The sequence below is a fragment of the Homarus americanus genome, unplaced genomic scaffold (assembly GCF_018991925.1).
Source record: "Homarus americanus isolate GMGI-L3 unplaced genomic scaffold, GMGI_Hamer_2.0 scaffold11022, whole genome shotgun sequence".
NCBI classification, from domain to species: domain Eukaryota; kingdom Metazoa; phylum Arthropoda; class Malacostraca; order Decapoda; family Nephropidae; genus Homarus; species Homarus americanus.
The window spans coordinates 6,454,062-6,478,417 of NW_024737068.1; positions in this window are offsets into that span (position 1 = coordinate 6,454,062).

A 24,356-nucleotide genomic window follows, 5' to 3' on the forward strand; every position below is an offset into this window, starting at 1 on the left:
AGACAAAAAAAATGATATATCTCACAACTGAGCTGAAGTGTTATTTTTTCTATTCTATTTCTCTTTCTCTCGTACCAATTGTTCAAGGGATTGCTTTTTATTCTGGCAACTATTTTTCAAGGAATTCTTTTTTTTGGGGGGTACTATTTGTTCATGGAATTTTTTAATGAGACTAGTCTTTCGAAGATTAGTTTTTGTTCTGGCACCATATGTTCAGATATTTTCTTTTGGTTCTGGTACTAAATGTTCAAATGCCACTGTTGGTGGTGGTAGTATTGATGGTATTAGATTTTAATTCTAGCTATACAATGTGATGGTACAAGTGTTCACGTGCTTAGGACATGGAGTTGTTCACGTGGTGGTACAATTGGCCACATTACTACACACAGCACCAATATATATCACCACTATCACCACATCATAACATCTTATACACAATATTGTACACAGAAACACAATAACATTACCTGCAGATCAGGTAAGAGTTACACACAAAAAAAAGTAAGAAAAAAGGTGATTTACCCCTGAAGTAAAAAAAATCGAGGTAAAGTGATAGAATCTATAAGGAGAAAGGGAATTGACTGTCTATCTTTCAACCATAGGTAATCTATCACATGGGTAGCTACTATCCACTGTCTAGCCACGGTGATGTTTCTTATATCACACCAGGTTACAGGGGCATTTAAGAGATCACCATTGTATACTTATGATATTTCATCTTATAGAACCTAGACCAATCAGAAGTCATTTATAACCCCGGACTAAAACTGTGTGGAACTCCCTAACATACAGTATTTATCCTGTATCATATCACATTCAACACTATGAGGAAATCCCTTACGCCACACACTCATTTTTCCTATATTAACACCAACACTATGCGGAACTCGCTATATACAACACTGTTTTTGTTTTGTTTTTTCCTGTATCATAATTTTATCACCTCCAGCAGATCGGATCATCCTGCCACAAGTAACTGAGGTGTTCGGTAAGGGCTCGACGCCTCACCGAATTGATTTGACAACGACATTGGTCTGATCTCTACCTGAGCTTTTATTTGTAGCGAAAACAGCCCCACACGGAGCTTTTGTGGAGGAGAGGCGGGGTAACAGTTACTTATACATTTACTTAAACAAAATAAAAAACAAAAACAAAAGAGAGTTACTGAGGCATAAACAGTTAATCAGAATGACGTAATGATTGTATGTCTGTCTTTCTATGGGACGGATGTAATAAAGCCTATCCCAGGTGAGACAGTAATTAATTGTCCATCCGTCTGTCTGTTTGTCTTTTGAGTTTTACTTTCTAGGAGTATTGTCCATCAACTTTAATCTCTCTCTCTCTCTCTCTCTCTCTCTCTCTCTCTCTCTCTCTCTCTCTCTCTGACATGATTAGACAGATGGAATGGCAGACAGAGAGACACACACAGAAAGCCAAAACAACAGATAAATTAACATTAAAGGGGAAAAAAATAGAGCACAAAGAGGATTGAAAGAACTAAGGGAGATGCATCAAGATAATAGAGATATAGAGAGAGAGAGAGAGTGAAATAAAGAGAGAGAGAGAGAGACAGAGAGAGTGAAATAAAGAGAGAGAGAGAGAGAGAGAGAGGGAGAGAGAGAGAGAGAGAGAGAAATAAACACAGGACCTCCAGGAAACAGTCTCAAAGTCTAGCAGTTTAAAGTCAATCGGTTGAAGACTTTGGTAGTTTGTTGCAGAGAGACAAACAACCGGAAAGACAGATAGACAGGCGGACAGACAGACGGACAGACATACGGATAAATTCTATATTCTAAAAGCTTTATTTCTGATCTTTCTATATATATATATATATATATATATATATATATATATATATATATATATATATATATATAAATATATATATATATATTCTCTCTCTTTATCCCTTCTGATTCTCTTTTTAACTCTTCAATCTCCTCTCTATCTCGATCTCTATCTCTCTGTTTTCCTCATTTTGTCTTTGTCTTAACCTTCCTGTATCTCTTTCTCCCTCTCTCACTATATCTCTCTATCTCTTTGCGAAGCCTTTCCTCTATTTTTCATTGTATCTCTTATCGTCTCTCTCTCTCTCTCTCTCTCTCTCTCTCTCTCTCTCTCTCTCTCTCTCTATGCCACCAAGATCCATCGTGTTATTTACTCTTCATTAACAACAGCTTGACGGCCTCTGTTAAGTCAAGTCCCGTGATGATGAACAAGTGAGATAGTTTTAATTAAACCAGGATAAATAGTGAATAAATAATTGGCATAAATCTCTCTCTCTCTCTCTCTCTCTCTCTCTCTCTCTCTCTCTCTCCTGATGTAAAGAAGAGGGTCTTTACAGTGTGCCAACAGTGTAAAATTCAGAGTAATTGTAATTTCAAAGTGCGAACAAATTATCAAGTGCATTGTTTAGTAGTCTCCTTCTATGTAGCTATTCTTTACTTACACACACACACACACACACACACACACACACACACACACACACACACACACACACACACACTAACTTGAAAATTTTAACTACGACACAAAGATGAATTCACAAAGATTCCTTACGTAAATTTTTCTCTGGTTTGGAGATGCGACTCACCTAACCTAACCTAACCTAACCTAACCTAACCTATTACACGAAGATGGCTGTTAGGAATACTAAGGATGGCAGATAATTTGCATTTAGACTCAACCTTAACCATAATTCTCTTTTGTGTCCCCAGTTACGAGACAAAAAACGAACATCAAGCGAGTCTTTCAGAATATTAACCTAAAATAAGTCCGTATGTAAGTTGATGTTTTAAATTAACTTACAAGTTAGTACAGTCGACGGTAAAGAATTATCTGACAAGTTAACACAGTCGACGGTACAGAATTATCTGACAAGTTAACACAGTCGACAGTAAATAATTATCTTACAAGTTAACACAGACAGCGGTAAAAGAGACAGAAAAGACAGTCATACTACCAGGTTAATTTACAGGTTTAAAACAGTTGGGGTGATAGAACAGACAGTCTTTCTCTGTTTAACATACTATCATAACAGTAAATTCGCTATAACAGTCTTCCTTTCAATTCAACTAACGATCTAACACAGCAGTAGGCAGAGACTAGGGCAGAGAGTTTTGTTCAAATTAACTTCCAACTTAACACAGCCTGAGCGCTAACACAAGTCAGTTTACCTGTGAACTGTAAACATTGACATCTGCTCCCCTCACCTAATAACTCTCCATTACCACTTAAATTACCCTCATTATGTTCATTTACGCTAATCACCTCGTTGGTTCTATCCTGTGTATTTATCTTTTTTTTTAATACTTTCATTAGTCTTTATCGGGACAATTAGTGTGTGTGTGTGTGTGTGTGTGTGTGTGTGTGTGTGAACAAGAAGTAAAACACATGCTTGATTTATTTACTTGCTCTCAATGTTTAGAGTAAGGTATTCTCTCTCTCTCTCTCTCTCTCTCTCTCTCTCTCTCTCTCTCTCTCTCTCTCTCTCTCTCTCTCTTCCCTTTTAATTATGTCTCTCCCTGTCTTTCATTCCCTTTAATCTTCTGTTCTCTAATACCCCGGGGTGCACACACACACACATATATACACACGTACACTAAAAAAATGAAAGAAAAAGGAAAGATAAAAAACAATAGTCTAGCTTCTTTTTTCCTTCACATTCCTTCGTTTCAAACTTTTCAACGCAAAAAAAGTCACCTCATTCTCTTGATGAACATAGTGGTGCCGGAGCCGAGTACATTGAAAAAAAAGCAGGAATAAAAAAACTACAAAAGCTTATCATTTTTTCATCCTCAGTTACCCTGGTTTTATAATGCGAGCTTTTGTTAGTTTTTTTTTAAAGGATTTTCTTGGTCTGTGTTTTAAAGGCTTTTTTTTATCATGGTGTTTAAGGGCTTTTGTTGTTCTTGTTTTATAAGGTTTTTGTTATAATAAAAGTATAAAAGTTGAGATTATGTTTACACAATGTTTATATGGGGTTTTATGCTTCAGTAGCTACCTGTTGAAACCATCACCTTCACTCCCCCCTCCCCCCCGTAGCTTTCACCCCCAAAACTTTCCTTCCTTACCCTTCTTTACTTTCTCTTCCCACTGACACACACTCCCATCAACACCCCAAAAATCCTTCCTTACTTTTCCTCCTTTACTTTCTCTTCCCACTGACACATACTTTCATCAACACCCCATCACTTTCTTATCATACACTCTCTCCTTCGCTCCCATCATCCCTCACTCTCTAGAAAAACCTTGCCAACTTTCACCAAAACAAAAGCTTAACCCTACCGAGAATTAATAAAACCATCACCATCGCCCGAGCGTCATAAATAACGGGGCCTTGAATCCATTATCCCGAAGGAACTGTCGGTATTGTGATAATTAATCTACGAGCTAAGACTCTCTCCTTCGTGAGGCGGAGAGAGAGAGAGAGAGAGAGAGAGAGAGAGAGAGAGAGAGAGAGAGAGAGAGAAAAGGAATGGTCGGTATTGTGATAATTAATCTAGAGACGCTAAAACTATCTTCATCCTGTATCAGGGAGGGAGGGAGGGCGAGGGGGAACGAGAGTAAGAAGGAGAATGAAAGGGACGGTGAGAGAGGGAACAGGAAGGTGAGAAAGAGGGAGAGAGAAAAAAGTCATTGTTCGTTGACGGAGAGAGAGAGAGAGAGAGAGAGAGAGAGAGATAGAGAGGTATATTGAAAGTTGTATAAACAAACTAAACAAAGAGAAAGAGAGATAGATAAATGGATAAATAGCTCCAGAAAAAAAATATAATGACAGTTTATAAGAGAAAGATGATAGATTGATATAAAGGCAGGTACATTAGGATATAAATTAATACTATAGACACTGCAAGAAGGAGTGACAGACAGTAACAGGCAGACAAAGATAGGAAAAACACGAAAAAAAGATAAGGGCAAAGACACAAACAGATAGACAAAATAATACAAAGACAGTGAGAAACAAACAGAGATAGACAGACAAAAATTAAAGGCAGTTCCACATAGACGATAATATATAGAGTACAACTGACAGAAAAATAAAACTTTATATCCGTGTTGGCCGTCTCATCCCAGGTGGGTCATCAGGTAAACATCTCCCAGAGTCAAGTTTAATCTCAAGACGTGAATGTCATAATACAGGAACCTTGAAGGAATGAATCACCTGATGTATTAACCTGGACACACACACACACACAACTACTACTACTACTACTTTGCTGTCACTCGGAATCGAGTATGACGATCATCCAGCTATGATACAATAATACGAGTTATTAAGGATGTCACCTAGGTTGGTAAGTTATGAGGTGACTAAAGAGGCCGATATGGAACCGGCAGAGTCGATCACAGGTGTTGCACATGTGGGGGACTATATCTAGTGCGGGAGGGACGGTGGCAGCGTCTTTCCGGCGTTGGCGCCTGTCTGCCTCGTTATACAGTCGGGTTAATTCGAAAAAAATAACACCTTCTTGTGTGGTGATCCTCCAAGCGTTACGGTGTGGAGTAATCGTCTCCCAGGTGAGAGGGTCGATTTGGCACTTTTTCAGGTTGGTCTTAAGACTATCCTTATACCTTTTCAGTCGCCCGCTAGGGCTACGTTTACTATTCATGAGGTGACTGTAAAGTAGCTGCTTTGGCAGTCTACTGTCGTCCACGCGGGTAACATGGCCACTTGGCCAGTCCAGTGTAGTTGTTCATGGATAATGGTAGAACAAGAATACTAGCATTTGTTCTCTTGTCTTCCCAGCGAACTCGGAGGATGGAACGTAGACTACGTTGGTGAAAGTTTTCAAGAGCCTTGATGTGCCTCCTGTATGTGACCCATGTCTTGCTGCCATATAGCAGGGTAGTGAGGACCACTGCTCGATATACGTGTAACTTTGTAGATAATTTCAGCTCCCTACAACTGAAGACATGGTTTTGGAGTCTGCTAAAGGCTTGAGATGCACATCTGATCCGATGCTGAATCTCTTCATCGATGTCCGTGGTGGTGGACAGGTGGGAGCCGAGATACCGAAAGTGGGTAACATTAGTAAGGGTAGTGCCGTTGAGCTGGATGGATGGTGGAGGCGTGGCTAAGCCAGGGGCAGGCTGAAAGAGAATCTGAGTCTTGCGTACATTAACCTCAAGGCCGAAGTGTGCATACGCATCTGCATAGGTGTTCAGGATCTCTTGTAGGTCGTATTTAGTGTGAGCGACAAGGGTGAGGTCGTCTGCATACTGAAGTTCAGTAATGGAAGCTGCCGACATCTTTGGTCATGCCTGGGGTCGTCTTATGTTGAAAAGAACCTTCATCCGGTACCCTATGTCCACCCCGCCGGCTAAATTTGCGCTGGCACGAGTAAGGAAGGCAGCAAAGAAAATGGAAAAGAGTTAGTGCCAGTACACTCCCTTGTTTAACCCCCGTTTGGATGGGGAAGAACCCAGACTGGGTGCCATTGTGCAGGACACTGCTGCTCATGCCATCGTAGAGTTGCCTCACAATGGAGATGAATTTTGGTGGGCAGCCAAAACGGCTGAGGGTCCACCAGAGGGCTTCCCTGTTGACCGAGTCGAAGGCCTTGATTAGGTCGATGAAAGCCATGTACAGGTCACGACGCTGTTCTCTGCACTTTTCCTGTATCTGGCGGGCAGCAAAGATCATGTCAGTGGTGCCACGTGATGGTCTAAGCTCTAAAGCCACAATGAGTTTCTGGGAGGAAGTTTTCCGCTTCAGGAAGAAGTCTGTTTAGGAGGACTCGGGCGATAATCTTGCCAGCTACGGACAGCAGCGAGATTCAGCGGTAGTTGCCACAGTCTGACTGATCTCCCCTGTTCTTAGAAATATTGACGATGGAGACGTCTTTAAGAGCTTCTGGGATTTCCTCCTTTTCCCATATATTTTCCAGGAGAGAGTGGAGACGGCTGGCAAGCAGAGGTCCTCCTGCTTTATACATCTCGGCTGAGATTCCATCAGGCCCTGAGGCTTTGTTACTTTTCATCTGTTTGATGGCAAAAGCTACCTCATCCAGGGATGAAAGATAGCTGAGATGGGTCAGCTCTGGATGCTAAGGGACCAACACACATACACACACACATACACACAGACTGAAACTCGCTCTCTTTCTCGTGTACTGTATGTTCTTATTAAATGTAAAGACGACGAGGGATCCATGCTGCTCTCTCTCTCTCTCTCTCTCTCTCTCTCTCTCTCTCTCTCTCTCTCTCTTTCAATATTCCATCTATACTCTCTTGTCTCTCAATCTGTCATCTCCACAAATAATTACATCCGGTCTGATGTCTGTTGGAGGGTGTTGAACGAATGCCTTCAGGATACGACTCTCCGTCTTCTCTCTCTCTCTCTTCTTTCTCTCTCTCTCTTCGAAGAGGACTCCCTGAAGGTCAGAGCTTCTCTTATCTCTCTCTCTTTTCAAAATCCTCTCTCTCTCTCTCTTTGCGACTGTTTCTTCATCTTTCTACGTGTGTCACATTTCCTCTCTCTCTCTCTCTCTCTCTCTCTCTCTCTCTCTCTCTCTCTCTCTCTCACACACAAGTAATTACATCCGGCCTGGTGTGATGTGGTGTGGTGGGTGAGAGAGCATCACACAAACTCCTTCAGGTCACCACCCTTTAAGAAGACGTCTTTGACTCACCTCCCCCGTAGTCAACACCTCCCTCTCGTCTCGTGAATTCCGTGGTGCAGGAAGGTTCTTAGCTGGTTCTTTAAGGGGGTTCTTTTTTTGGTTCTAGTTGTTTCTGGGGGTTCTACTGGATCTTTAGACTTTTTAGTTTATTAAGGATCCTTGTTGGTAGTTCAGGGGTTCTTGTTGGTTCATTGGAGGTTTTTATTGGTACCGGGAAGTTCTATTGGTTCTCTTGGGTTCATTAGAGATTCATGCTGGTTCTTGTTATGTTTTTGAGAGAGATTCCTTCTTGTTCTCTAGAGATTCATTACCGATTCGACTGTACCTCAGACACTCTCGGGCTCTAGAACCGTACACATGACATCCTCGTCTACCCTGCGGTTGTCCAGTCATCTCTCGAAAGAACGAATCCCACTTGTGATAAACCTCGAACCCCGTACCTGTATCTATCTCAAGGTTCGTGAATCCCATGTATTCTGAATACTCCGATGATGTCTTTGGCGTGAAGGTCACAGCTCCTTGGCATGGGAGTCTTAGTGATGTAGCCTATACTGTATATTCCTTGCGTCACTTAAGGCGTCTCGATCATACATAGCCTCTGGAGGTATTCAGCGAGTTACCATTGATAACGTCTGTGATATTCTCAGGCGATCTTCATAACTCAAGTTCACGGCGCGGGAAGTATATATACTGTATATAGCATCCAAGTGTACGGGGAAAATATCATACGAGCGTGGGAAAAAATATCATAACGTGAGGAAAAACATCCAGTCGTGGGGAAAAAAAACATTATAGCATGAGGAAAAACATCCAGTCGTGGGGGGAAAAAACATCATGACGTGGGAAAAAATCAGTGTGGGAAAAAACAAAGCGTAGAGAAAACCATAATGGCGTGGGAAAAGAATCAAAGCAGGAGTTAAAATCACCCCGTACGAAAACAAAAATGTGGGAAAAAAACATTCAGGTGAGGGAAAAATCACCATAGCGTGGAAACAAATAATAGCGTGGGGGAAAACAAACATCATGGAGTTGGAAAGTTTCATATATCAAGGCAAATCAATATTTGTCATGTAAGAATATGAAAAAAGAGGAGCGAATCGTGTGTGTGAGTGTGTGTCTCTCTCACACTCACACTCACACACACACTCACACACACACTCACACACACACACACACACACACACCTCCTGCCACCGGCAGCCCCCCACCCACCTCGCGCAGTCCGCCGCTACAACAAAATTCAGCCCATAAGAGCCCGCACCGATAGATATAAGAATAGCACCATCCCATCTATTGTTAAAATAATAAACAACTCCTGATTTATGTACTGTACAGCCCTGTAAATGTATTCAACGCATATTATATCATTAAGTCTAAATCAAATGGAAGTTTGTATATTTTCAGCCACCGCCTGCAACTCTATTAATAAACCGTTTATTATTATTATTATTATTATTATACATACCAACCCCTGGACATCATCTATACTAGCGATGTGTCTGGGAAATATATTCAGAAAATATATTTCCTGCCCAGTGGAGATATAAGCTACCCAGGAAATAGACTACATGAGGCAGTAGGTGAAGACACGTGTTGGTGATACATGAAATATATCCTAGATTACAGTTGAGACGGTCATTGATGTGTCCTTGTGTGAGTGTGTGTGTGTGTGTGTGTGTGTGTGTGTGTGTATGTGTGTGTGTGTGTGTGTGTATCTATGTATCCTTCTAAGTTACTGGTTTAGAGAGAGAGAGAGAGAGAGAGAGAGAGTTGGTGCATATGTATGTGTGTGTATGTGTGTGTGTGTGTGTGTGTGTGTGTGTGTGTGTTACAGAGAGAAAACAAGATGGGACGAATGATTGTGACTACTTTTTGTATTACGATTTTCCAAACAGCCTTTAAATCATCTCTCTCTCTCTCTCTCTCTCTCTCTCTCTCTCTCTCTCTCTCTCTCTCTAATTAACCATTCTCTTTCTCTCCTTGCTCTCTTCATCTATCCCTCTCTCCCATTCTCTCATCCTTTCTCTCTTTCATACTCTCTCTCTCCTCAACCTATAAAACAAAAGAAAAATATAAAACTAAAACAATCTTAAATTTCTATTTTTCTTTTTCATTAAACGAGGAGGAGGAGAAGTAGGAGAACGATGAGGAGGAGGAGAAGTAGGAGGACGATGAGGAGGAGGAGAAGTAGGAGGAAAAAACTGAGGAGGAGGAGGAGTAGGAGGAAAAAACTGAGATTTTAATTAGAGGTGAGTGCGTGTGAGAGTGAGGGGAAAGGAGGTGGGTGGAGGGGGGAGAGTGAGGGGAAGGAGAGTGGGGAGAAGGGGAGGGGGGTGAGACAGGGGAGGAAGGAGAGTTAATGGAAGAGAATAAAAAGGATGATAGGAGGAGGAGGAGGAGGAAGAAGAACCAGGAGAGTTAGGGGAGAGAAAGAAGAAGGAGGAATTGGAGAGAAGGCAGAGAGGATTAACAGAGGAGAAAGAGAATATGAAAAACGAAGGAGAATAAGATGAGGTGTGAGGTGGGTTGGAAAGACAGGCAGATAGAGAGGCAAACAGACAGACAGACAGAGAATAGGAAGGAAGTGTATGAGGATGGGAACGAAAAAAGAAAAAGAAGAGGAGGATAAAATGGGAACCAGAAAAGATTGGTAAACAGGAAAAGGATAAGTGGGTGAGAGGCGCTGAGGGGAGAGGAGGACAGGGGAGATGGCTGAGAGGAAGAGGTTCTTGTTAACCCTGAGGGCTTAAATAAGGAGTGAGGGGAGAGGGGGGAGCGGGAGGGAAGGCTGAAGAAGAAATCAGAAGGAGAGTGAGGGAGGGAGAAGGAGGGAGAAGGGGAGGGAAAGAGAGGGGGAGAGAACGGAAGGGGAGAGAGAGAGAGGGGGGATAGAGTGGGAGAGTGTCAATACCAGAGACCTTCATTATCCAGAAAACATGTGGACTCGGATTCTTAAAAGTTCCTACGTTAATTTCTTCTCGTTCCTGGAAATGTAAGGACCCATTTGCCTCATTCACTTTAGTTACGATAGATTCCAACACAGAATTAAATGGACAGACAATAAAGATAGATACACAGACAAACAGACAAATACATAGACAGACAAATATACAGAAATATACGGAGACAGACATATAGACAGGTAAAAAGACAGACAAACAGACAGAGACACATGGACAAAGAGGTATACAGACAAACAGACACACAGACAGATACACAGACAGACAGCACCACCCATTCTTCCTCACACAACTTTCTCCAGCCAACATAGTTTATCCATAAGAACAATCAATGTTTTAAGTATAGTCTTGAGTTAACCTTAAAATAACGTTTTAGGTTTACTTGATGAAAATAAACCATTCATGTACTCTTAATTATTCAAGTATTAATTCTTCTTCTAAGTTATTATTTCTATGGTTATTTATCTACTAATTATCATACTCATCTTTTACTTATCCTTATTCATTATTTCATTCATTCCTTTACTCATTTGTCTGATTCATTTATGAATTTCTATTTTTTTCATTTTCCTAATCTATTCTTCCATTCACCTCATTTATTCATCCACTCATAACACTCTTCAGTTACTCATTTTCCTCCCCCCCTTACACTCCAGCACTATCACTCACCCGAGGTCCACCTTGACGTTAACTTATGAGTCATTAAGTAATCAAGTATTCTTATTATGCTCCGCCACCGCGAGTTTATGAGGTGTCGAGACCAATTACTGAGAGAGAGAGAGAGAGCGGAACACACAGACAAGAAAAAAAAAGAATAAAACGTTGAAAGAAAAAGAAAAAAAAGGGAGAATAAAGACAGGTACAGAGTGAGAGGAAAGAAAGAGAGTGAGAGGAAAAAAAGAGTGAAAAGAAAAAGAGAAGACAGAGAGAGAGAGAGACGAAAGACTCCATTTCAGTAAATAAATTAGCTCAATGACCTTCCGAGAGAGATAAGAGTACCAGGGGCGTGAGTATGTACCTCAATGAGAGTTAGAGCTCTCTCTCTCTCTCTCTCTCTCTCTCTCTCTCTCTCTCTTTCTCTCACACACACACACACACACACACACACACACACACACCCTGTCATCTGCATCACACCGTCATGCACGACAAAGGCTCCAGTTTGCAAGATGCATTGTGGCCGCTGTCTGCAGGATACATGTTGCATGACATGTTATGGTGATCTTACGTGCTGCTGCTACGCCTCAAACTCTCCCAAGACGTTTACAAATGTTCCTTTGTCTCTCTGCATCTTGACTGTCTGTATGTAAATGTATGTCTTCACGCGTGTATGTATGTATGTGTGTATGAGTATGTGTGTGTGTGTGTGTGTGTGTGTGTGTGTGTGTATGTATGTATGTATGTACAGTATGTATGTATGTATGTATGTATGTATGTACAGTATGTATGTATGTATGTATGTATGTATGTATGTATGTATGTATAATATATGGTTTTCATCACTAATAAGTAACTACCAATTTTGTAAGTGAGGAAACTACGTCACTTACCACTAAACATATATAATAACTACGTCCAAACTACAGCTTCCCAGCGCCTGGGATCTCACTACACCTCATACACGATTCTCAAAGTTACCTAAGCTAAAATTATTATAAACTCATGTGCCTACTAGAGTCTCAGCCTGATATGGAAGCCATTTTGTATGCCATCTAAGTAACGTAACTAAAGTTGAGTCAATTAACTACACTACTTCCAAAGTGTAGCTCTTGTAAGGCGAGTAATATATTGTAAGAACTTTTGAGAATTTATCTATATGTTTCAAACTAAGTGAGTCAGTTAGATGCTGCCTCACGTCTTTAGTTAGCGAGGAAATATAAACGTAAGAACCTTTGAGGATATCATTTCTGTCTCGTAACAAGACTTAATGTTACAGCACTTGTAAGAGAGGAAGGTGGGCGGAAAAATACGAAAAAGATGGCACAACAATATCAGATAACGAAAAGGAGGCGATGATTGGAGGAACCGGCGGTGTAAAAGCCAATAAGAAGTGACGTAGTATGTACCTATGAGCGAAGAGTGGGAGGCGGTGATTGGACAAGCTGACGGTGGTGTAATCCAATGAGAGATGAGATACTTTGAGGACAGAGATAGACGGTGAGAGTGCATGAGAGGAAAACATATACGAGCCATTCAGGTACTACATCCTGTCCTAACACAGTGGAACAGATGATGATTGGTTGAGTTGGATATACCTATCAACCAATAAAAGATGAGGTACAATAACGTGTTGAATCTTCGCTTTTTATTTTTATTTATTTTTTCTCTTTCTCAAACAGTGAAAGAAAAGACAGAGACGACGAACAAAGAAGAGGGAGAAACGGACGATGGAAAATGGATAACTTAAATATTACCTAAATGCTGAGAGAAATACGAGGTAAAAGATGGTGGTGATGATGATGATGATGATGATGATGATGATGATGATGATGAGCAGGAGGAGGAAGATACATGAAAATACATATTAATAAATGCTTGAAAAAAAAAGTTGGCAGTGGTAGTGTTTATGTTCCCAGCCACGCCACAACACAGTCCAAGACGCCTACCCTAACCTAACCCTTACCCCCCTCCCCTAAATTCCCGTCCCCCCACACCCCCCTCCCCTAAATTCCCATCCCCACACCCCCTCCCCAAAATCCCCACCCTACCCCCCTCCTCTAATAACTGAAAACTTTAGAATTCATATAACTGACTCACTTAAAATACGACGCAATGAAATTAGTTATCAAAATGCCTAAGAAAAATTGCATAGCGTCTCGACTCCCGCCCCCCTACCCCACGCGTTCTTTCATCAAGTAAGAGACGACGACCTTCTCAGAATATTCGGCTCCTTACAAAGATTAAAATTAACTCCTACCGGTTGTTACTGGAGTTGTGAGAAAAATCCAATTATCGTAATTTCCACAAAAAAAACTTTCTCCTCACTTTTTTTCCCTCAAAGTTTTGAATTTTACGACACGATGAGAACAACAAAGATATAAAATGATGTTACTGAGAAAACTGGAAAAAAGAAGAAAAGAAAAAAAACATCCTATTTTTTTAACCTGACCCTTGAAAACACCCAGAAGAAAAATAAAAAACACTCCGAAAAAACACCCACACACACATGTAGCCCCCGCAAAAAAAAATAAAATAAAATAAAAATAAATAAATTAATAAAATTAAAAATAATAAGCACACATACAAAAAAAACACGCTTAAAAAATTCATATTACGTTCTATAGAAGAAATCAACACGGAAAAAAAGTCGACGATTAACACAAACTCGAATAACCAAAAAAAAAAAATATTTCGTCAAAATTAAATCAAACTTGACACTTTATGGAAATTCTTTGGAAAAAAATATGTCAGGAACCAATTCAGGATTTCCTTGAACGTCTGGGGCTTAGAATTTTTTATTTTATTTAGAAAGCTATAAGAGATATGAAAAGAGAGAAAAGAAAATATAAGAGAGAGAGAGAGAGAGAGAGAGAGAGAGAGAGAGAGAGAGAGAGAGAACCTTTTCCTTAATGGTTCTAACCAGTAATCTATAATAATTAATCTGGTGTATTTTTAACCTAAAGGCATTACTCTCTCTCTCTCTCTCTCTCTCTCTCTCTCTCTCTCTCTCTCTCTCTCAAGGCAGTAGTAAGAAAACAATTATTCGTTTTCTTATATGGAATTCTGATTATTAATTTTAAATACTTGAAAGATTCCCGTGATTTCGGAAATTTACCAAAAATTTGGCACACTTACGTGAATTTGTGGGTACCTGTCATGTACCTGTTCCTGTACTTGTCACATCTGTCAATACCTGCCATATACCTGTCAATACCTGTTATATCTCTGTACCTGTCAATACCTGTTATATCTCTGTACCTGTCAATACCTGTTATATCTCTGTACCTGTCAATACCCGTTATATCTCTGTACCTGTCAATACCTGTTATATCTCTGTACCTGTCAATACCTGTTATATCTCTGTACCTGTCAATACCTGTTATATCTCTGTACCTGTCAATACCTGTTATACCCCGGCACCTGTCATATACCTGTCAATACCTGTCATATCCCTGTATTTGTCATATACCTGTCAATACCTGTCATACTCCTGTACCTGTCCTAACCCTGCACCTGTCATATACCTGTACCTGAACTATATTTTACAACGTTCCCAAACAACCTTTAGCAAATCACCAAAAAACACTTTCCAGAGGGTTCAACGCCTCCTGCCCTGAAAGCAATTAGTTTGAGGTGAGAAAGTTTAATTGAACGATAGATCTACGTCCAATAGACATTTTGTAGCAGAGGGTAAAATACATGGTCTTGTTGTGTGAGGCTAGAATGTTGTGTGTTTAAAAGTATCTCTCTCTCTCTCTCTCTCTCTCTCTCTCTCTCTCTCTCTCTCTCTCTCTCTCTCTCTCTCTCTCTCTCTTGTTTGGTAGTTTGAAGACAACAGCTGATATGACGCTAACACATTCCCCTCATTGGTCAGTCTGCAGATGCCGTCAACACCCTGACTAGCCACTCACACGTTGATATTCCTCCTTGTATGAATAAACTAGTGACGTGGCTTAGAACCTCGCCCCTCCCTTGTATTACATATGTCTGGGTGGCTGAAAGCGAGGGAAGTACATTGTATAAACGAGTACTGGTGTATGTACTTGAGAACGATTGCGTCTACTCTGTGTGAATAACTTACATACGTGCGCTGGAATCCCTGCTATGCCACACGTGAATGGGATGGCGGAGCGGGGGAGGGAGGGGGAGGGGGAAGGGACGTAAGGGGGGGAAGGAAAGGGAAAAGGAAGGGGATGGAAGGAGAGAGAGAGGTAAGGGGATGGAAGGACGTGTGTGTGTGTGTGTGCCAAGGACAGCTATGAAACACCTCCTACATGGTCGATTGTCCCTTATTTGTAAAAGGGACGCTTTGTGATGTGCGATTACACGCTGTCATGTATGGAGGAACAGAAGTTAGGTGGGTGAGGGACGTAGGAGGGTAAGGGAGGAAGGAGGGAAAGAGAAGGGTAAGGAAGAAGGAGGGAGAGAGAAAAGGGTATGGGAATATGGAGGTAGAAAGATGAGTAAAGGAGAGAGGAGGGAGAGAGAAAGAGAGAAGGGTAAGGGAGGAAGGAGGGAGGGAGAAGCGTAATGGAAGAAAGGAGAGAGACGGGTAAGGGGGGAAGAAAGGAGATAGAAAGGTGGGAGAGAAAGATAAGGGAGGAAAAACTGAGGAAGGAAAAGGGAGAGAAAAAATAAGGGAGGAGAGGGAAGAATGTGTATTTTTTATTTTTTTATCAGCTTTTCCCACACATGTTAATTACAATGGCGGTTGAAGAATCTGCCAACATCCTCTCTCTCTCTACTCGAATACATATATATGGGTAGTAGGAGGAGGGGAAGGAGGGATATCTAAGGGAAATATATGAAAAGGTTGCCTCTGAGAATAATGGGAATATAAACATCATCATAATAATAATAATAATAATAATAATAATGATAATAATAATAATAATAATAATAATAATACCAATAATGTTTTAAGTGGCCAAATAACTCCACAACTACACTTAGAACGCACACAAATAGCTCCATTAATTAATTACTCATAGGCCGCCACACTGATTACCATAAATTTACATAATCCTTAAGAGAAGATAATTAGGATTTTTTTTTAATGGAAGTATTTCAACAAGGTGCGTCACTGGATCAATATACTGTATAGCGATATATTTTTGCATTTTTAAATCAGTGAAAAGAAAACAGTTACAAACTCTTTTTTATGTCTGTCTGTCTGTCTGTTTTTATCTAGCTTTGGGTCTGTCTATTTGTCTCTTTCTATTAAGCTGTGTGTTTATGCATCGTTTTATTTGCTGAATTCTCTCCCTCTTTCTCCTATGAATGTCTCTCCTATTCTTGCCCCCCCTCTCTCTCTCCTATTTTTGCCCCCTTCTCTATCTCTCTCTCTCTCTCTTATTCTTGCCCCCTCCTCTGTTTGTCTTTCTCTCTCTCTCAGCCTCGTTTTCAGGCGAGATATCTCTTCTCCACACCACCTCATCCATCATCCTCCTTCACACTCCTGTCTCTCTCCTTCAATACGATCTCTCACCACTATGATCACTCTCTCTCTCCTCCTACTAATACATAACTAAACAACAAAATAACTCACTGAATAACTAAATGAATCAAAATAACTAAATAATTCACTATATAACTAAATAACTCACTAAATAACTAAAAATTCACAAATAACTAAATAAATCACTAAATACCTAAATAACTCACTAAATAACTAAATAGTTCACAAAATAAATAAATAATCCACTAAATAACTAAATAAATCACAAGATAACTAAATAATTCACAAAATAACTAAATAACTCACTAAATATCTAATTAATTCACAAAATACCTAAATTCACAAAATAACTAAATAACGAACTACTTAACAATATAACTCACTAATTAACAACATAACTCACTAATTAACAATACAACTCACAAATTAACTAACTTCAGAATTATATAACGAGCTAACTACACAAATAAATAGATAATTCACAAACTGGCTAACTAACTTCCCACATTATTATTCATTTTCTTAAGTTATTTCCATTCATTAGTTATTACACTGTTCAATGTCTTTATCATCTCCCCTATTACCTACTTTATTCTTGATTTTTTACTTATTAATAACATTTATTATTTTATCAAGATTCTCACTTATTCACTAAATGCTTTACTTGTTTTTTCTTGTGAAGTAGACAGACAGACAGACAGACAGACAGACAGACAGACTGACAGACAGACGGACGGACGGACAGACAAACACGACAGACAGACAGACAAATAGACAGACAAACAAACACAGACAGATAGATAGATAATGGAGAGAAAGAAATTGGTAAATAGATAGGTGAGAGAGAGAGAGAGAGAGAGGCTTTCAATTATCTCTAGCACCAAGCTTCTCCCCACTAGGGAATTCCTCGCCCATCTCCAAAACCCCAAAATCCACCCTAGATCTTCCCCTGCATCCACCTTCTCTCTCTCTCTCTATCTCTTCTCTACCTTTCATTCTGTCTCTCTCTTTCTCTCACTTTCTTAGTCTTATTCTTCTAACACCTGTATATCCTGTGATTCCTAATTAAGATAACCTTTCTAACTTAATTAGTCTATAAACAAAGAGAGTTAGGTTAGGTTTGGATGATTTTACTCGTATCATATACGAGTAAAATCATTAATTACTTAAAACTCGAACGTAATGGTCTTCCACACCCAGGTTAGGTTAGGTTAGATTAGGTTTGGTTGGGTTGGTAGCACAGACACGACACAAACCCTACAGTCTACTATACGAATCCAAAGCCAAATCTGGTTGAGAAGGAAAAGCAATATATTGAATACTGCATTACACCAAGTTATACATTCTGGTTAACTTGAACACAATATTGTCACCAACTTGGACAATGACCTGCATATTGCCCAGTAACGGAGAAAACTGAACACCGCTCGTAACATTTACAATAAGAAAGTTTAGCTTCAGTTCTGATACAGGCAAGCTAGAATTGTTTCAAGCCGGCCGTTGCTGCACGTACTATTACAAGTTGTGGGGGAAGTGTAGACAAACTTTCGTGCATAAACTTGAGTTCCTATAGTGCGATTACTGTATACATAGAGAACTTTGCGTCTCCTTAATATCCAACGTTAGTAATATAATCTAGCCGCTGTATCAACAAAGGCCACGAACAGCCTCGGGTAGCGACTACTGTGTAATTAGCCGATAATGAAGTTTTTAATACTATGATAAGTTGGTGGGCCTTTGGTAGCTCCCCCTTATACAACCAATGATAGCAACTCTGTGAATGAGTAGTCACTTGAAAAAAAAAAAAAAATTATATATACAGTATATATATATATATATATATATATATATATATATATATATATATATATATATATATATATATATATATATATATATATATATATATATACAGTGTATATATATATATATACTGTGTATACCTTTATTTGAATCATTGTATTACTCTTTTATCTTTTATTCACCTAACTGTTAACCACACTAATGCTAAGCATAAACCTAACCTAATCTAACCAAACCTAACTTAAACTAACCTAATCTAACCTATCCTAACATAAACTAACCCAATTTAGCCTAAAATAACAAAGTAACCTAATCAAACCTAAACTAACCTAATCTAAACTAACGAAGCATAAACTAACCTAACTTAAACTAACCTAATCTAAACTAACGAAACATAAACTAACGAAACATTAACTAACCTTACCTAACCTAACCTAAACTAACCTACCCGAACACAACATCTGGTGATATAAGCTGGGGGCTAAACTTCAGGTGATCTATTTTTCTCCTCTCAACCCTAATACTCTTCTTTTATTTTCTATATACAACTTTTTTATAACTACGATCCTCTATATGACTCAAATATAAATTAATACAGTAAAATATAATAAATGGTCTCTTTAGGATTAACTACAAACAGCTTAGTAATTCCTGTGATTTAATCCTTGAGCAGAAAAAAAAATCCTGCCCAATGCACAACTGTCTGTCTGTCTGTCCGTCTGTATTTCTCTGTCTTCTTTCATATTCATTCTATCTCCGTTTCTCCCACTATTTATGGGTCCCTGTTTTACCTCTCTCTCTCTCATCACTGGACTATTGTATCTTATAATAATCTTCCATTTAAGTTTTTAATCCAATGGAAGTAAAGAACTTAGTCATTTTAAATAAACCAATTACAACATTTCTCCAGTATTTCAATGATTTTACCAAGCCTACGGATGCATTTTCAGATATTTTCAGCATAATTGATCTTTCCCTCACGTTTTGAATCTTATCCTATAAATGAAAAACTAGTTAATTGTATAAAGAGAGAGAGAGAGAGAGAGAGAGAGAGAGAGAGAGAGAGAGAGAGAGAGAGAGAGGCTATGAGAATGAATGTAAAAGTTGAGAGATTAAAGGAAAACAAGCGTGGAATTGAGTACTGAAATAAGCATTGAGAAAAATTTCATTAAAATATTCCAAGCATCATTACGACCAATAATTATTCCGCAATTGAACTGTCGATGATAGGATCGGAATCGGCATGCTCAGGAGTACCTATACTGTGATTTTGAACAAAATCGGGTATATCGCGTTCTGTCTCGACCCTGCAAAAAAGGCGTAAGGGGGGACCCTTACGCGTTTTTCCACCCAAATATGATTTTCTCTCAGACTTGAAATTTGGTGTCATTAATTTCAGTAATTAAGTACATCAAGAAGAACATAACAACACCATCCAATCGCCTGAGAAACCAATAGTTGGCGAGAACTGAAATAAGCACTGAGAAAATTTTCATAAAAACATTCCAAGCTTCATTACGACCACTAATTATTCCGTAATCCAACTGACGATGATAGGATAGGACTAGGCATGCTTAGGAGTACCTACACTGTGATTTTCAACAAAATCACGTATATCGCGTGTTGTCTCGACACTGGAAAAAACTAGTAAGGGTTCCCCCTTACGCGTTTTTCCACCCAAATATGATTTTCTCTCAGACTTGAAATTTGGTGGGATTAATTTCAGTAATTAAGTACATCAAGAAGAACATAACAACACCAACCAATCACCTGAGAAACCAATAGTTGGCGGATAAGAATGAGTGGCAGCAATCCCTTACGGGGGATTAACGGCGGCACGGAGGCGATAAGAATATGTGGCAGCAATCGCCTTACGGGCGATTAACGGCGGTGGCAGGGAGGCGATAAGAATGAGTGGCGGTAATCGCCATACAAGCGATTAACGGCGGCGGGGGGGGGACGATAAGAATGAGTGGCGGCAATCGCCTTACAGGCGATTAACGACGGCAGAGAGGCGATAAGAAAGAGTGGCAGCAATCGCGTTACGGGCGATAAACGGCGGCAGGGGGGCGATAAGAATAAGTGGCAGGAATCGCCTTATGGGCGATTAAAGGCGGCAGGGGGGCAAAAAGAATGAGTGGCGGCAATCGCCTTACGGGCGATTAACGGCGGCAGGGAGGAGGATAAGAATGAGTAGCGGCAATCGCCTTACGGGCGATTAACGGCGGCAGGGAGGTGATAAGAAAGAGTGGCAGCAATCGCGTTACGAGAGATTAAAGGCGGCTGGGAGGCAATAAGAATGAGTGGCAGCAATCGCCTTATGGGCGATTAGCGGCGCCAGGAGGGCAATAAGAATGAGTGGCAGCAATCGCCTTATGGGCGATTAACGGCGGCAGAGAGGCGATAAGAATGAGTGGCAGCAATCACCTTATGGGCGATTAACGGCGGCAGGGAGGCGATAAGAATGAGTGGCAGCAATCGCCTTACCGGCGATTAACGGCGGCAGGGAGGCGATAAGAATGAGTGGCAGGAATCGCCTTATGGTCGCTTTATGGCGGCAGGTAGGCGATAGGAATGAGTGGCACACACATACAACCCAACACACCTTACACATTATCCACGACACACACACACACACACACCCCAACACACCTTTCACATTACCCACGCCAGACACACACACACCCCAACACACCTTACACATTACCCACAACACAGACGGGTCAAGAAGGGTCAAACACACCTGGTGCTGCTCAGCAGCAGCCACGTCAACTATTATGTTGGCCCATACCAACTCCCTCCCCTGAACCCTCCTCCCCACCGGAATATCAACAAGTTCTCGCCAGAAGTTACTATTTCATTTGGGAAAGGAATGGAACTAGTGTTGAATAGTGGTGAACAGTGCTTAAGTCAGTGAAAAACAACTCGGCAGTTGAGTCTTACCCAAGCTAACCTTCACACAGTGAGGTCCCAGGTACCCAATGATAATTCCCCTGAGACTCCACGATAGAGAGGCCTGGGACCACACCTCAGACCAGGTGGTGTCCCCATGATGCTACGACACCACATAGTGAATGAGTTGCTACAGCATCATGTGAAGTTCCTCATAACACCATCTGTGAGGGAATTACTACACCACGTGATGCCCCTTATAACACCATCTGTGAGGCATTTACTACGCCATGTGATGCCCCTCATAACACCATCTGTGAGGGAATTACTACATCATCAGGCACGTCATACACCATCTGAGGTAACTATTACATCATCAGGCCCCTCGTAACACCATCTGTGAGGGAATTACTACACCAAGTCAAACCCCTCATAACACCACCTGTGAGGGAACTAGTACTCCACGTGATGCCCCTCATAACGCCATCTGTGAGGGAGTTACTACACTACGTGTCTGCTGTTCAACACCTCAGCTTACATGATCTAAGGTGTGTAAACATTAATCTGTATGTTCACTGTATGTTCCTTTACCTTTCTCTAATGAAGGCTTTTGTTAAACCACCAATGTATGTAATAAGTCATTTGTGTCCAATGTATATTTTCAGCCTTCGGTCTGCAAACTTTTCAATAAACCGTTTATTATTATTTATTATTATTACACCTTACACATTACCCACGACACACACACCCCAACACACCTTACACATTACCCACGCCACACACACGCACCCCAACCACACCCACACATTACCATTGGCACACACACACACACACACACACACACACACACACACACACACACACACACACACACCCCCCAACACACCTTACATACCCACGAGCACACACACACCCCAACACACCTTACACATTACCCAGCACACACACCCCAACCCCTTACACATTACCCACGCCACACACACACCAACACACCTACATATTACCCACGGCACACACACCCAGCACACATTCACAATACCCACAGCACACACACCCAACACACCTTACTCATTGCCCACGGCACACACATACCCCAACACACCTTACATTACCCACGAAACACACTCCAACACACCTCACCATTACCACGCCACCACACACACTTACACATTGCCACGACACACACACACCCCAACACACCCACATTACCCACGGCACACACACCCAACACACCTTACATTCCCACGGCACACACACACCCCAACACACCTTACACATACCCACGGCACACACACCACACCTTACACATTACCCACGCCACACACCCCAACACACCTTACACAACACCCACACACACCCCAACACACCCACACATTACCCACGCCACACACACCCCATCACCAACATTACCCGCACACACACCACACCACACTACCCACACACCAACACCACGCCGCCACCTCCCACACACATATACATTACCCACGCCACACACACCCCAACACACCTTTACCCACACACACCCACACCTTACTTGCCACGCCACACACCACACCTCCATTACCCACACACACACCACACACATTACCCAGCACACACACAACACACCTTACACATTACCCAGCACACACACCACAACACATACACATTACCCGGCACACACACCCAACACACATACACATTACCCACACACACCCCAACACACCTCACACATTACCCGCCACACACACCCCACACATACACATTACCGCCACACACAACCTTACACATTACCCACGGCACACACACACCCCAACACACCTTACATTCACCCAGCACACACACACACCCCACACACCACACATTACCCACACACACACCCCAGCACATTACCCACGCCACACACACACACACCTACACACCTTATACATTACCCACGGCACACACACCCAACCACCTCACACATTACCCACACACACCCCAACACACCTTACATTACCCACGACACACACCCCAACACACCTTACATTACCCACAGAAAACACCCCAACACCTCACCTTACCCGCCACACACACACACCCAACACACCTACACATTACCCACGCCACACACACACACACCCCAACACACCCCTTACACATGCCACGCCACACTCACCCCAACACACCTTACATTACCCACGCCACACACACCCCAACACACCCACACACACCCATGCACACACACCCCAACACACCTTACACACACCCACGCCACACACACCCCCAACACACCCCACACACACTCCACGCCACACACACCCCAACACACCTTACACACCCACAGCACACTCACCACAACACACCCACACATTACCCACGGCACACACACCCCAACACACCTTACACATTACCCACGAAACACACCCAACACACCACACATTACCCACGCCACACACACACCCCAACACACACTTACACACACACCCACGCCACACACCCCAACACACCCACATTACCCACGGCACACAAACACACCCCCAACACACCTTACACATTACCCACGCCACACACACACACCCCAACACACCTACACATTACCCACGGCACACACACACACACACACACACCCCTCCACCTATACATTACCCACGCACACTCAACACACCTCAAACATACCCACGCCACACACACACACCCCAACACATTCCACACATACCCACGCCACACACCCCCAACACACCCACATTACCCACGGCACACACACACACCCCCAACACACCTTACACATTATCCACGCCAGACACACACACACACCCCAACACACCTTACACATTACCCACGCCACACACACACACCCCAACACACCTTATACATTACCCACGGCACACACACACACCCCAACACGCCCCACATTACCCACGCCACACACACACCCCAACACACCCACACATTACCCACGCCACACACACACCCCAACACACCTTATCTATATTG